Genomic DNA, 15,486 nt, shown 5'->3' with positions numbered 1-15,486 from the left:
CCAGCAGACCAAGAGCAACAGGAGGGGGCGCCATGCACCAAGCAGAAGTGAAGGGAGAGAAAGAGAGAGAGAAAAGGGGGAGGATGATGATGATTGGGGGGGGGGGGGGGATCAGGGACGGACAAATTATCTAAAAAAGAGCCTTGAGAATAGAATTTCCCCTCTAGACATTTGCATTTGAGATTTTAAATTCTAATAAAATGACATGTCCTATAATTCTGGTGTTGTAAAATGAAACGTCCTGCAGTGGTATAAGTACCTGATACTTATATTAGCACACAGAAGCTGTCCTCAATCATTCTTTTCCAAAGGCATATCTATCTTAAGTCATTGTCCCAGGGTAACATGAACAGTCAGAACGTGCTGTAGCCATCAACATTTCACCTCCTTTGAGTCAGCTGTTTAAAGAAATATAGGAGCTGACTTTTTCTTCTCAGTCGAGGGCCCCCTGCAGGAACACTGTTGCTGACACTGACCGGAGTTGCTTTAGTCTCCACCAGCGTATGTTATCAGAGGTTGACCTTTGATCGGTTATACAATTCTGAATCATATCTGGTGGCACAAATCTCCTCCGATATGTGAACAGGGTGTGAAGTCTTATCAAACACATTCCAGCTGCCGAAAGCATGTCAGCTGCCCAGTGCGTAGGTGACATGAAAACATTTAGAAAGACCTTGATGTATCGTAAATCTCATTAATACAACAACACAGGGCAAAAACACAACATAGTGGAACATTTTGACAAAATGGGAGTAATGTCTTGTATGTTAGTTTGTCTATAATAGGCCTTACTGATGCTAAAAAGCTATAAAATGTAGAACATGTGGCTGCCCTTGCTGTTTCCACTAAATACACTAAACCTGCCACTTGTTGAATGTCCTGTGCAGTGCTTTATGTCACCACAGGGGAGCACTAAAGCTGCATATCAATACACTGAATTTTGAACCTAAACCGAGAGCAGTTTGTGTTGTTTTTATAACTGTGCGATCCAGGTAGGGTCAACAGAGCCTGTGATATCTAGCAGCACCCTGATCCACTTTTCACTTTCACATTACCCGAAATTACAACCTTAGTGCTGCCTTAGTGATTAGTTTCACTGCAGGATTAAGGGATTAATTGCTGTACTTCAGGGGAGGTCTAGTCATTCTTGAGGGGACCCTAAATGTGTCTCATTAAGTTCCATGCCCAGTTAATTTCTCTCTTGTCTCAGATGACATCACAGAGAAAGAGCCTACAGAGAACCAGTAGTCATGTCATAACAAACCAGGTGATGCTGAGGACTCTGAAACTGAATCAAACGAAAGGAGGGAAACACAAACTGCTCGAAAAAAATGCATTATATGAAGTCAAACTTAAAAACACCCAAGCACAGCAATCCAATTCAAAGATGTATTTCCAACAATATTCAGTAGGTGGTGTGACAAAACAAATCAATGTTTTGTATTGGGACAATGAATGTAGAATTGTATTTGTATTTGACAAACACGAGGTAGAAAGAAGGAACGATTGCCAGCAATTCACCTCCAACCAGTACTTTAGTTTACATGTAAAGAAAATGCCATTAGTCTATGAGTGACATCACTACGTAATCTTTGTGTTTTTCCCCCGCAGTCTCTCTGACTGGATTGGCAAATCCATCCATCCATCCATCCATCCATCCATCCATTCATTATCTTAAGTGCTTATGCTATTCAGCGTAGTGCATGGGCTGGAGTCGATCCCAGCTGTCATTGGGAGAAGGCAGGTTTCAGCCTGGACAGGTCAAGACACTATCGCAGTGATGACATATACAGACAGACAACCATACACGCTCACACTCACACCTACAGGCAATTTAGAGTCTTCAATCAACCGGAGCTACATGTCTTTGGACTGTGAGAGGAAGCCAGAAAATCCATAGTGAGTTCACGCTGACACGGGTAGAACATACAAACTCCACACATCAAACCCCGACCCCTCTTGCTGGATTGGCAATTGAGTGGAGCAAAAGTCCTATTACTGAGGGACTATCTCGCTCTAAATTCACTGTAACATTGTAATGGGGGGGTTGTTGTCTTGTGTGTGTCGTGTTTCACTCAGTCGTGTCACCTCAGTGAGCAAGCTTGTTAGATAGCGAGCTCGCTAAGTAGCATATGGACAATGGACAAGAGGTAGTTTGTTTTTTTTCAAAGGATAAATGAATGGAGCTAAGGGAGTTAGAGAATTTAGGACGAAAAGAGGAGGAAAGGAGAATGTTCAAATCAAATTGTACGTTGGTGTTATTGGGGATCCTTTCATTTGCAATTCGAGCAGCCCTGATTATTTTGGCATTTTTATTCAAATGTAGCAGATTTGTCAGCTGAGCATTCATCACTCAATAACAGTTTTCAAGATTAGTAAGCTAATATTGATGATGAAAAACTTCTAACCTACCCGTGTTATCTATCTTTAAACTAGTAATATCAGACCGGCAAAGAAATTGAATGCAACAATGTAAAGATGAGAGTTTGTCTTTTTTTACCCAGACCTGCAGATTTTGTCGGCTTGAAAGTTTTGCTCTCTGCAAAAAAGGAAACGCAACACCCACACACATACACACAACTCTCTGCTTTTTAAACGCCTTTACTCCTCTCTGCCCTTTCCTATTGTGTTCCTAATAACCTTTTTAACTTAATGATTGTTTATTTCTGTTGTTCCTGTTGTGTTAAATACATTTTCTGTGGCACAACTTTATGCAGCAAGTCCCCTGTTGAGTTTGGATAAAGACTGGAGGCACAGATTGCTGATAATTGTTCACACTTGAGGCAGCTAAGCACACAGCCCTAGAGAGAGAGAGAGAGAGAGAGAGAGAGAGAGAGAGAGAGAGTGTAATAACACAGACAGATGTCATATACTAACTTACTCAACTGCAGTCTTGTGCACACAATCAGATCCCAGCAATCAATGTTTTGAGTGACATTGATTCAAATGCTTCTAGAAGGAAAGGTGTCACTATCTAGTATCCAACAGGTGAATACCACAACCTGTGCAGCTCTTTTTTGGGGCCCTTTTAAATCATGGTTCAGTCTCAGCACTCTCACCAACCCTGCTTCAAGCAGCAGGCAGCTATTTTTCAGCAAACTAGCTCTGGCAAAACCACTGAACACTTCCTGACCAGCACCAAACCACAGAGAGACAAAGTTAGCAAGTAGCTGGTGCAGAAAGTGAAGAAGAGCCACGCGTTTTTATCGAAAGTTGACGGAGAACCAAACCAGGACAAAAAAGAGACTGAATATGTTACATTTATTAGGTAGACAACATTCTAGGTTTGCTAAGTTCTTATCCTTACCAACGCTATCGCCACAGCTTGTTGTGGAGTTCTGCTGCCCCCTGGTGGCAAAGGATTGAATGAATGCAGTTTTGCACCTAAAGCTTTGTAGTTTTTATTTAAAGAGGACATATCAGGAAAAACTAACTTTTTCAATGATGTGCACATACATTTGGGGGATCTGGAGTGTATAACAATACACAAACTATGACAAAAGACAACCCAGGCAGTTTTTTTGTGGGCTGCCTCGATCAGAAATGTGATTCAACAAGCCATTGAGATTATGCACCCCTTCCTAGGCTCATTAGGTATGCTCATTAGCATATACCACTCCCATCTGAGTTTTTCCACCCACAGCTTGAGAACAACTTTTGCAAAGTTGCAGCATATTTTTTGGGCAAGCAAATCAGAGCAGACTGGGATTTTTCAGGAAGGGGGCTTTAAGAGGCAGGCGCTGAAACGGAGCATTTCATACAGAGGGTGAATGCGACAGTATGAGAAAAAGAAGTAGTTTTTTTCATTAAGGAATTTAATCATGACTTAGAAGAAACCATTTTGACCGAAATCACAAGAGACTAAATCTTTTTACAAAAATCCTTACAGGGTGAGAATTAGCTCATTTACAGGTGCTGCTCAATTTCAAATTAAATCTTGTCATCTGTTCAAACTTACTGGACTACAGGCATAAATGCGGCTGTTTATTCATGGGCCGCATTTGGTGTAAAGTCGAGGAAGAGAGAGCAGCAGGTTATGTACAAACAGCTGCTTGTCTTCATAGGCAATTAAGCCAAAATAAAAGACATTAAAAAGACATGTTCAAAGGATACATATACGTTGTAATGTCTAAGTATCACCAGGCAAAGGGACAAAAAAGCAGGCAGGAATCATGATGGATGGGATGCTAAATTGAAAACATATGAGACAATCTGGCACAGGAGGGTTAGTATATGGCAAGGGATGAATTCAAATGTTGAACTATAGAATCAGGTCGACAGTGTGTCACGTATAATGCACGTGGACATAATGTATTGTGCTTCAAGCACAGGCATGCCATAACACGTATACTGTACTGACAGGCCTATACTGCATGTTTATATATATATATATATATATATATATATATAGATAGATAACACACAGTCATGTACGGTAGGCAGAGAAGAACACACTATAACAAACATTCATTTTAAATGCAAGTTTTCATAAGATTTCTTTTGATCAAGCAGTTGAAAGAGCTGTAGCATGAACTCTCCTTACAACTGAAACTCTTTGATACTCAGTTTAAATGAATGTCAAATTAGAAAATTTACAGGAATACCGAGTGCGTGTCTGATCCCATTAAACACGATCAACTTCTCTGGGTAATGTGGGGAATCATATCAACCGTATGAATCATCAGTGATCATCCGCTATAGGAATCAACTTTTTACATAAAGGACGTTTTTTTTGAAAACCAGACAATATTCAGGTCAACTAGAAGGAAGGTTTTTGCCTGTCATTATAACCAGAGTTTCACATATTCTAACCAAAACTCTGCATTAGAACCAGTTGGCCTATAAAAACAACCAACTAGAAAGGTGAATATCTGAATCTGACATTAGACCACTCCACCATCATATTCTTCCTTATCCCTTCTGTATAACCTATCCTTCCACAGCCAGCTCAGAATAGTCGAAAGGAGAATCCAGTGTGTTTGTGGCAGTGCTGCAACATGAATACTGTCTGAGGAGCAGATTCTGGTTATTTCATGAACCTCATTCCTTTTGACTTTGACAAATTGACAAATGGCAGATTAGCAAATGGTGGTCGTAGATCAGCTTGATCTGGAGTCTGGAGGTTGCTCAGTTTAAGTCAAGTAAAGACCACAAACTTTGAAAAACATTGAGGTCTTGTCTTTGGCTGTTATGAAAGCAGGTTTAATCACAGCAGCCTTTGAGTTTGTCTGCACAAAGCAGGGGTTTTGGGGCTGAAGTGTCTTGAAGGTTGAAGGTGACATGGCTGATCTGGACTGGTATAACAACACGACTGTTGAAATGAAATGAACTGAGCCCCCAACACTAGTCCCCTCTGAATGGAGTTAATGATGTGGACAAAATGACACATCAATGACAAATCAACACCCACATATATCCTCTATACTTTTGCTTTATATCTAGAGTTACAAAGGCAGCATAGGTGACATAAAAAAATATATACAGATATACAATAAAATCAAATCTCATTCCTAATGAATTTTGAATGAGCACCAACCAGTGGTCTGAGTACTGAGTACAAAACCGTGGCTGGACTCAGCGGCTCACGTTATCTCAGTCTCGGAAAAGGAGGAGTGAGCGGACAGTTGGTTGCATTCTGCAGTCACACGGCTATAGTTGCCACTAAATCCTACCCACATGTTAGAGGATCCAAGTGAAGATATGCCGTTACTGTATCCCTGAAATGTCAGCCTCTCTGGAGCCCAGAAACAGTCCTGCTTTCAGATTTATGACCATGAATTATTGATTTGACCTTGGAGGGGATTCATAAGACAATTGGTTATAAAACTACCTCAAGAAAAACAGGAGAATGTAAACCATGAAAAATCTAGCTATTGTGCAAGGCCAATTTTTCTTGCTGTTTAGTTGTGCTTAATCTTTTGATGCCCATTTAAGCTGAATAATGTCTTCCTTTATTACTACATGAAATTCAGCATTCAAAGCCTCAAAATGTTTAGAATACATTCAAGAATGTCTTCTGTATGTATTTGCTTCTCTTGTCTGTCGGACCTGAACATGTATTACTTTTAACAGCCTTACCATGGAGAGCACATAAGCTCTAAGTGCTATCAGCATGACTCACTCAGACCAAATCACTGTGTGTGTACTTGCGTGGATGTGAGTGTCCATCATCAGGTCTCAGCTATAAATCGATGTCAGTCCTTTGTGTTGATCCTCCAGTTTCTCCTCCAGTTTCTGTCTCAAGAGAGCGGGAGAGAAAGAGAGAGAGAAGTGAGAGAAGAGGAGTGAGAGAAGAAATAGAGACAGAGAGAGAAAGTTAATTACTGTGGCAAACTGGACGCTGATTGACAGACAATGCAGACAGCTACCAAAAGGGAAAGAACTTAATAGACCTTTAAAGTCAGTCAGTGCAACATGGTTCAGTATTTAGTACAAATAACTCCCACAGATCAGAGTAAGGGGGAACATTTAGTGAGTGGTTGTTATAGCTTTTAATTTGATACTTAAAAGAGCTATTTTCAAATTTAAAAACAGTTGTGAGTAGTGAAGCCAAGTCAATTTTATTTATATTGATTGGAATCATTAATTTCACTCACTCCACCCGTAGCCCTTTTATCCTGATAATGAAACTCTTCACGAAAAACATTAAAACGGGAAAGAAGAGGCCAAAACCGTAGGAACAGAAGGGATCACTATTTTAGGAAGAAAGGTTGTACACTGCCTTTTGGCGAAGTGATTTCAGCATACATTATTTCATATTAACATAACTCTAAAGCTGCATTAATCACATTTCTGCCATCCCGGGGAAGACAAGCTATAAAAATCCGGCAGATACACAGCAAAACCTAATCATCAGCTCTGCCCCTCTTCCTGTGGAGCAGTGATGAGCTTTACAGAAGGCTAGTGGCTCTGACCACCAGACTGATGAAGTTATGATGTGTTTTTAATTAAATGAATGTGATTCTGGTTATGGGAAATTCTGAAAGTTATTAGGACTTTTCCATTTAGTTAACGTATCTCTTAATGGCTCAGGCCAAAATAATGTTAACTGAGAAGTTGGTTTATTTGGTTGGTTTTGTTTTAGATTTATTTAGCCAATTGTCTTTTAAAGACAGAATGAGTATTTGTCAATGGTGGGTTGTAAACCCAACATTCATGATTAGCCCCTCCTCCCCGGCTGAACGACGTCAGAGAATCATGCCCCCCTGTCAGCGGGTGAAAGCCAACCCCAGATTCAATCTCATTTTTGGAATGAGCTATTTCGCCTCACCATATTTTCATTTTTTTTCTGTGCTGTGTCCGCCATTTTTGTGGCTTCCTGTTTGATGTATGCTTAAGATCTGGCAAATGGCCACCACGTTTTAATAGAAGTTGCAGTCAAGAAACATATTGAACACAAAAAATTTGAAAAATACAGGCAGAGGGCAAGGTCTCTGCAGATACAGACACTGCCACACACTTCCAGTGAATCATAAGTGATGATTTATTTTTGTCTAATTGAAGGCCAAATGAAATGGAAGTTATAGCGTCTCCAGCTTCTGTTACAGTTTCAAATGTACGATGACTCATCCAGCACTCAGGGGCATTTACAAAAAAGAATCCAATCAAATGAGACTTTGGGTGATTAGCTAGCCACGTCTTGCATATAAAACTGCACTCCACCATTTGTGGATCAATGTAGCAAAAAGACTTATATGGTGAGATATGGAAGAGATGTGTATTTGGAAAAAAAGTTAACGTTTTTGACTTCCAAAACAATGTGGCTGACGTCTAATTCATTCAAGTTAAACTTTTCAACCCTGTCTGTGTTTCACTGCAGCGCGGGTAGTATATGCAGATGAACATCCGCCAGACAACCTGCAGAATTTTGCCAGCGCGTGAGTGGAGAGCTAGAGCGCTATAGCCGCATGGAGGGAGGCCCTCCTCCTGATCTAACAACAGGTTTGTGTGTGGAGTCAACAATCCTTTGTAGCTCCGTATCATGCTAACCTCTTAGATTGCCAACTTCTTAGTTGTCCAATTAAGTGTGAAGGATTTGATTTAAATCCCTCTTGTAATTGTACACCCTCCAACCATTCTGTACTCTGTGAAACATGTCACAGTACAGAAGCTAAAATGCTCTAACTTCCATTTCACTGGGACTTTGAGTTACCCAGTTGTATTGTATTGTGAGTGAAATCTCAGTTACTCCAGGCATTAGCTGGCTAATATTAAGTTTGCATTAGGGTGAAAGCAGAAATCTAAAAATATCTATCTGCGCTAGAAGGGCGGGGTGTGTCAGTTAGTTCAGCCCGAACACTTGATTGACAGGAACTCGACAACTGACAGTGGGGTTTGTGACAAACCACAAGTCTGGGTGATCCGTTCTGTCAGGACACTGTCATCACACCATTATTGTCCAGTAATGCTATCAGTCTGTCTCAGCAGGAGGCTCTCTCTTATCTCTTGCTTGTGACATGATTGGCATGACAAACAAACCTATGCTCACTATATTTACCAACTCTGCAAATACAGACACGTGGTCAGTAGCCCTCAGCATCTGATGCAGATGCACAGAGGCACCTTTTAGCGTCTGTATGTGCTCGCAAGGCTATCAACTAACTCCAATGTAAAGCCACTCATGTCATTATTAGATGCTCAGGGCTACTGAAATAGTATAAAGTGCGCAATAGTCCACTTAGGCCTGTCAATAATCATATAGGGTTTAAAAAAAAAAAAAGGATCTATCCAAGTATTAGCATCTTGTTTAAACATGTCGAGACATTGTTGTAAGGAAATGTAAAAAGAAGTGTTATGACCATGTATCGCCACTCCGATTTCAGTCCCAAATCCCGACAGTATGAGCTGCACCAGGCTTTCAGCCTACTCCCAGAAGTCTGCGTAGAGCGGGCGGGAGGAGAGGATCGACAGGTCAAACAAACACAGGACTTTCACTCAACACAAACTTATTTTGTCATGTTTAGTTACGTGACTCGTTAGTATTGTTAGACAAATGAGTCGTTAAGCATTGAAGTTAATATTAACCATGTTCTTTTCTTAACCCTAACCAAGCAGTTTTTGTAAGCCATGTTTCCTGAAAACACAAAGGCTTAATTTGAAAAGACACTATGCATCGAACGAGCGAAATATTGTCCCACCGTCCCTGACACGTCCCACGCTGACACTAGAGGGGTACCTAAAGCGCCACAGTTTGATATGCAGGGTTGCTGACATGTCTGAAGCATCGTTATTTGACCAGTTGGGAGTTTAAATGTGTGTGTGTATAGTTCTGAAATAAGAGATAAATAAACCTATAGACACTGTAACTGTATTGCCTATTGAGACCTTGCTTAAATTAGCTGAGAAATCAATGCCTCTCTTTCCTCCCCGCTTCTTCTTCTCTGTTGGTTCAACATGTTGTCATCGATCTATGGTGTACAGAGAAGAAGGCAGAGGCCAAGACAGGAAAGAAAAGTCAATGGAAAGAGAGAGAGAGAGATAAAGAAAGATTACTTTCTCACTTATAGATGTACTGTATTATTCAAAATCCTTTACCAGTACGCACACAACTAACCTTGATGATTTCTGAACATGGCTTAATGCTGTCATCTCACTGTATCATTCTACCGCTGTGCTTTCACTTCCTCCTCTATTTCTCCCCAACAAAAATCCATTACACTCATCACCTCTCCTTCTTTTAACTCCTCACCTGTCATCTCCTCTTCAACAGCTCTAACCTCCTTGACCTCCCATTCCCTCCTCTCCTCACCCCCCCTTCTTTATCTCCTCTCCTCTTACTCCCTAATCCTTTGCTGTATTACGCTACATAAATATTGAAACTGCATCTTTATGTAACAGAAACCCAGTTAAATCTGATGATGTGGAGCAGCAAACCAACCGGCACAAAACGGTCATAATCCTTCACGTCAGGCTCCTTAACTGCATATGGTTGGCAAACGGTTAGCTAGAATTTTTCCTAATCAGTTCTTCTGTGCTGGAAAATTGTTACTGTTGTGGCAATAGTAAAGATTCAAATGATCTTTTTTGAATTTTGTTTTTGAGAGCTTTAGTTTAATTGTTCAGTCAGTCAAAATTCTTTAGTTTTTAGTGATGACATCCAGCTTCGTCACCTTTAGTCTTAGATGATCAGCACATGATAGGCTTGCAGATAATTATTTTATTGTATCTGATAATATTTTAACAAGTACAGTGAATTACTGTTAATAAAGTTCATAAGTTGTCCAAATTATTATCTGTTGGATGTGAAAATATTTGTATGCTATCTTAAAATTGGCAGGAGAGTGAGAGTGAAAGGCTGGCCATCTGAATCTTCATTCAGAACGCCACATCCTTTCAAAGAGACGTCCTTGGTGCAAATGACCCAGATGCCTTGCGGTATGACGGCAAAAGCCTTTCTCTTAATATAGAGTGACTGTGACATTGGTCCGGCATGACCATAACATGTGTCCTCTTGCACATTAAACCATGGAGCCAAGGACAAACTGCTCAGCTGTGTGTGAGGGTATGCGACTGCATGTCTGTATCTATTTGTTCGTCTAATTTGTAGCCTGTGTGGGAAAACAAAACACAAGTCATTACCAATGGGACTTTCAGCCTGTGTGTGTGTGTGTGTGTGTGTGTGTGTGTGTGTGTGTGTGTGTGTGTGTGTGTGTGTGTGTGTGTGTGTGTGTGTGTGTGTGTGTGTGTGTGTGTGTGTGTGTGTGTGTGTGTGTGTGTGTGTCTGTCTGTTTGTGTGATTGAGTGTAAGCCGACAGACATGACTGAGGGGAATACTAAACAGGGCGCCAGACAGCACAATGACTGATAGAGGAAGATAAGGGGAGAGAGACATACATGGAAGGACAGACAGAAAGACAGATACAGGGATGAACAGGACGGAGAGAAACATGGCAAAGGAGCAATTGAGTGGTTTGATACCTCCACCTCAAACATAACACAATTATTTGGGTCTTGGCTTAGAATAAAGTTACCACAAGGACTTCAGCGGGAAGCTCCACTAACAGATGGATCACTGGGAAAAGTGGGCACGTTCCAAGGAACCTGAGCCAATGCGAGGCCCTTGAGGTCCTTGATTGTGTTTTTTAATATGAAGTATTTTTGTTTTTAAAATGATGGAGTGAATGGTTTTTGAACATCTAGTATGATTTGGAAATAGTTTAAATGTTTTTTTAAATCAGCCAATTAAATCAAGTTATGTCGTAGTGACATAGTGGCATAGTTATGTAGTGACGACTTGAGTTTCTCCGTCGTAGCTGTTGCTCTGTACTTCATCTGATATTCATTCCTTCACGTTTTATGTTGGTGGTTTTATTTAGATTTAAAGACACTTTAAAGACACTTAAAGATATATTTTGCTGCACATGACATGTATAGAACTACCACAAAGGCCACAAATGGCAGTAATTTGATATGTTACAATAACAAATTTCAAGGCAAAATACGTGTGTGGTTGTGGGTTGCCTTGTGCTATTGTGTTCATGTATTATTTGCGTGTGTAGCCCTGCTGGTGGCCAAGGTCATATAGCTGGGTCGCTGGAGGGAAGGGAGGCACGGGAGAACCAGAACCAGGACACTGCGGGTCGGACTGTGAAATTATCGTTTTGTAAGTGAATATATGAGGACGTAGTGAACATGGAAACACTACCACTTTCGTCCACAGGTTCCATCAAAATCAACACAAGACAAAAGTTAATTAAAAGTCATTTTAATCAAAGTTAATCAGACATGTGGATAATTACAAAAAAGCAGAGTTCATGACTCTACAACAGATAAAATATCCATTCAGTCAATGCAATATGTATATGGTAGGTGGAACCATATCTCCCAAAATAGAACTGGTACATCCTCCGGGGAGCATGAATGTACTTAGGCACTCTACCAATCCTTCTATCCATCCATCCATACATTTTTGAACTTATAATGGTTTGTGCTTTAGTAGCAGTAGGCTTAGCAATGACCCCAAACATTTTCTCCGGCCACATCCACTAGCTCTCTCTGGGGGATCCTGAGGTATTGCAAGGCCAGATGGGATATATAATCCCTCCAGCTCTAGGGCTGACACTGGGATATCCTCCCACTTGGAAATATCCAGAATACCTCCTGATGGGGTCATTGTGAGCAGTACAAAATGGTAATAAATCACATTTCCTTGCGTGTAGGGTCATTTCAGGTCGAGAATTTATCGTACTGTCTTTAATAAACAATGTCCCACTGGATCAATTACTCCCCAAATTCTGCGAATACTTCGTTATTCTTAAACCATCACATTAAATCTATGGAGGACCTGCAGCCGACCATCAGTGCTGTCAGCCAATAAAATATAAGTAAGCATGGTCTTATTTGTGTGTGTGAGAGAACAGGAACTATACAGGATAATTGGCTTGGGGAATAAAGATGCGTGTGGGTGTGTTGAACAGCCTCGCTGTTGTTGTACAATGCTTCAGTCAATTTCCAAAAATCAATACACAGTTAAATTGCATTATTTACTTCCCAACATTAAAGGAAAAACATTTCAAAGCAAACCCAACGCCCACACACAGACACACACGCACTTCTCATTCCCTGAACCAGTAAGAATCCTTCATGCATGTTGCTATGTACGCTACACTAACACATTCTCACCCCCAAGGCATTAAAAACTGCCGTTTGGTCAGTGGCCTGCACTTAAATACTATATACTATGATACTCTAGGTAACCCTCTAGCATCGGTTTTGGACGTGTCAGGGACGGCATCAATTTTGTTACCAAATGTGTAAAGAGGAGCGGCTAGGGTTAAATCTCACAGCAAATGTAAAGGTCAATAGATTTTTCGAAATTATCTCTCAGCATACAGCCTGGCATACAGAACGAGTATACCTGCTTTATCACTTTGTGGGTAAACATCTGCCAAGTGGTGCACCATTAATGTAAAGCAGGGGCAAAATCTATTTCTGTGTTGAAGAAAATAAACAAATCAAATAAGCCTGAAAACATCCACAACAAAGCTACGTTCAAAATCAGTTCAACACAGTTGTCCCCTCAGCCCCCATTCTGTTCTGCCTGTTTAATAATCCCCTCAAATAACAGCAGCATAATCAATGACTCCTTTGTGTTCGGTCAGAATGTTTAATTTAGATGCAAATTCTCAGGAAGCAGAAGGAAATAAATGCCCAGAGGAAACACTTAAATATCATTGACAACGCCCACGGTTGACCATTAACAATAAAAATTAAGTAGAAAGAAGATGGAGGGCCAAACAGGAGAGACATGTTTGATTGATATTTTTTCTTAAACTGGACTTTGAATCACGTTTAGGTAAAAATAATGAATGAGCTGTAAATGTCTGCAGGCAGAGGCAAAACAAGGAAAGTGATGGAGAAAGAAATGACAGAGAAAAGATGAGGGTGGAAAGAAATGGAGGCAGAAAAAGGACTGAGACACCTCAGACAGAAAATAAAGTGACACAGCGAAGGAATGAGAGAAAAATGAATGTGATGTCAAGAGAAAACACAAAAAGAGAACAGAATGAAAAGATTTATGTCATTTTAAAATGTCTTCAAGTATTACAGAAGACATCACAAGAAAACAGTAGACAAAGAATGTCAGAAAAGCATATAATGGAGAACAAAAAATGTGAAAACACGTTTTATTTTTTAAATGCCGTGTTTAAGCCCAGTACAACAGATGAAACCATGTGAGAGAGGGAGACAATAAAGCATTTTCCTCCTCCAGTAATTTATCTCTTTTTTAAACTGCCTTCGATACTGCCGCTGAGCTGTGCTTCCCTTTGTTTTTTATTGTCTGACTTTAGTGCTGCAGCTCAGCAGGGAGACAACTGCTGGAGAAAAGACAACAAATTACAGAGAATAATATTGAAATAGAATACATCTTTGGAAAGAGACTCTGTCTCCAGAATTGTATTATCTCACTTCCTAAAAAGAATAAGAGAAACCCACTTTAAGTGAGTCAGGAATTCTAAAGTAAATTATCGATTGAAAAGTTCAAATTTATACATCTTCATTATCCAGAAATATTAATTTCCCATCATCTTAAATTGTTGAAACACTTTCTCACTGTGCTTAAAAAAATATATATTTTGCCTGTTAATGTTGGACAAATCCGGTTACTCTGCAGCATCACCGGGGTGAAAGGACAAAATAAGGAGCATAGACAATATCAAATACATTAAATAAAACATTTCTTGGAAAACAGGAAGGGGAATAAATGATTGGCCAGATGAACGAAGGAAAAGACAGGAAATGCAAATGAATAGGAGATGGTGCCAAGGTTAACTGAAGGGAGAGAGGGAATGACAGACAGGAAATTAAAGGTGCTGACAATCATATGGGGGTGATGAAACAGCAAGAGCTGGGCCACTGATTAGATTTTAAAAGGAAAGCTCCTACAGATAAGCTTAAAGGAGGATTCGTTATTACTCCAGGGCAATAAGAAAGTCCATGACATTCATTGTCTCTGCGGAGGATTTATTTGACACTGGCCTGTTGGCATACAGACTTTTAATTTTAGCACCTTATCACGCATCCATGAAGAGGGTATCACATATCAAATACAGGACTATAAGGTCCTCATTTTTACTAATTGTCATCAATTGTTAAAAAAAAAAAAAGAATATATATAACTGTGTATATCTGTATCTGCTAGTGATTTACACAACACAGTGGACCATTTTACAATATGTATTATATCTAATGAATGATCTTGGATTATGTAAAGTAGCACTTTCAATGCTGTTATGATGTTACCGTGTTGGGCAGAGATAAACTGGAGGCTGATGATCAATATGAATACCTGGGGCCACATTCAAATAAATTGCATACAGAGCAGATTATGAACAATCATTACAAATGGGACTATGGGACTGTATGTGTTTTCGGTTTCCCTGCGCTCTGTAGGAGCTGTACGATGATCCACTTCAACTGTCTGTTCTTATAAAGAAGCACTTGTACTGTAGGTCATGTTTTGAATTGTCTGCCACTGGAGGTAAAATCCCAGTCCCAGTTGTTTTGGATGCACACAGACCTCACTGTCACAAGTTTTGAATTAGCACCTTGGCAGTAGTCCCCATGGAAATTGTTGATAGTGTTTATCCGAAAGACATTAATGCTGCACTTTTTTTATTGCCGTGAGCACCACAGAAACCTAAATTGCATTTACCTCCATAGTAATGGAGGGGCATCGTTTCGCAAGCGCAGCTCTTACTGTTAGGTTCTCCCTCAGTGACACTGTTAGCACCTAGGCCCTAGGTGCTAACAGTGTCACTGAGGGAGAACCTCTCATTACCCTAGGTCCTAGGGTAATGAGAGGCATTAGGTTATCACCTAATGCCTCTCAAAGGACAGGTGCATGTACAGGCGCATTTGTTATACTGTCACAACAGCAAAAGCTGAAAGTAGTGTACAATGCACCAAGGGAAAACTAGTAGCATTGCACTCTGTGTCAGACTCTGTGTGACTGTGAAGATACAGCATATATTGCTTTCTATAGAA

Source organism: Anoplopoma fimbria, chromosome 12 (genome assembly GCF_027596085.1).
Source record: "Anoplopoma fimbria isolate UVic2021 breed Golden Eagle Sablefish chromosome 12, Afim_UVic_2022, whole genome shotgun sequence".
In the NCBI taxonomy this organism is placed as follows: Eukaryota; Metazoa; Chordata; class Actinopteri; order Perciformes; family Anoplopomatidae; genus Anoplopoma; species Anoplopoma fimbria.
Note: the sequence above shows the minus strand (reverse complement) of the source record.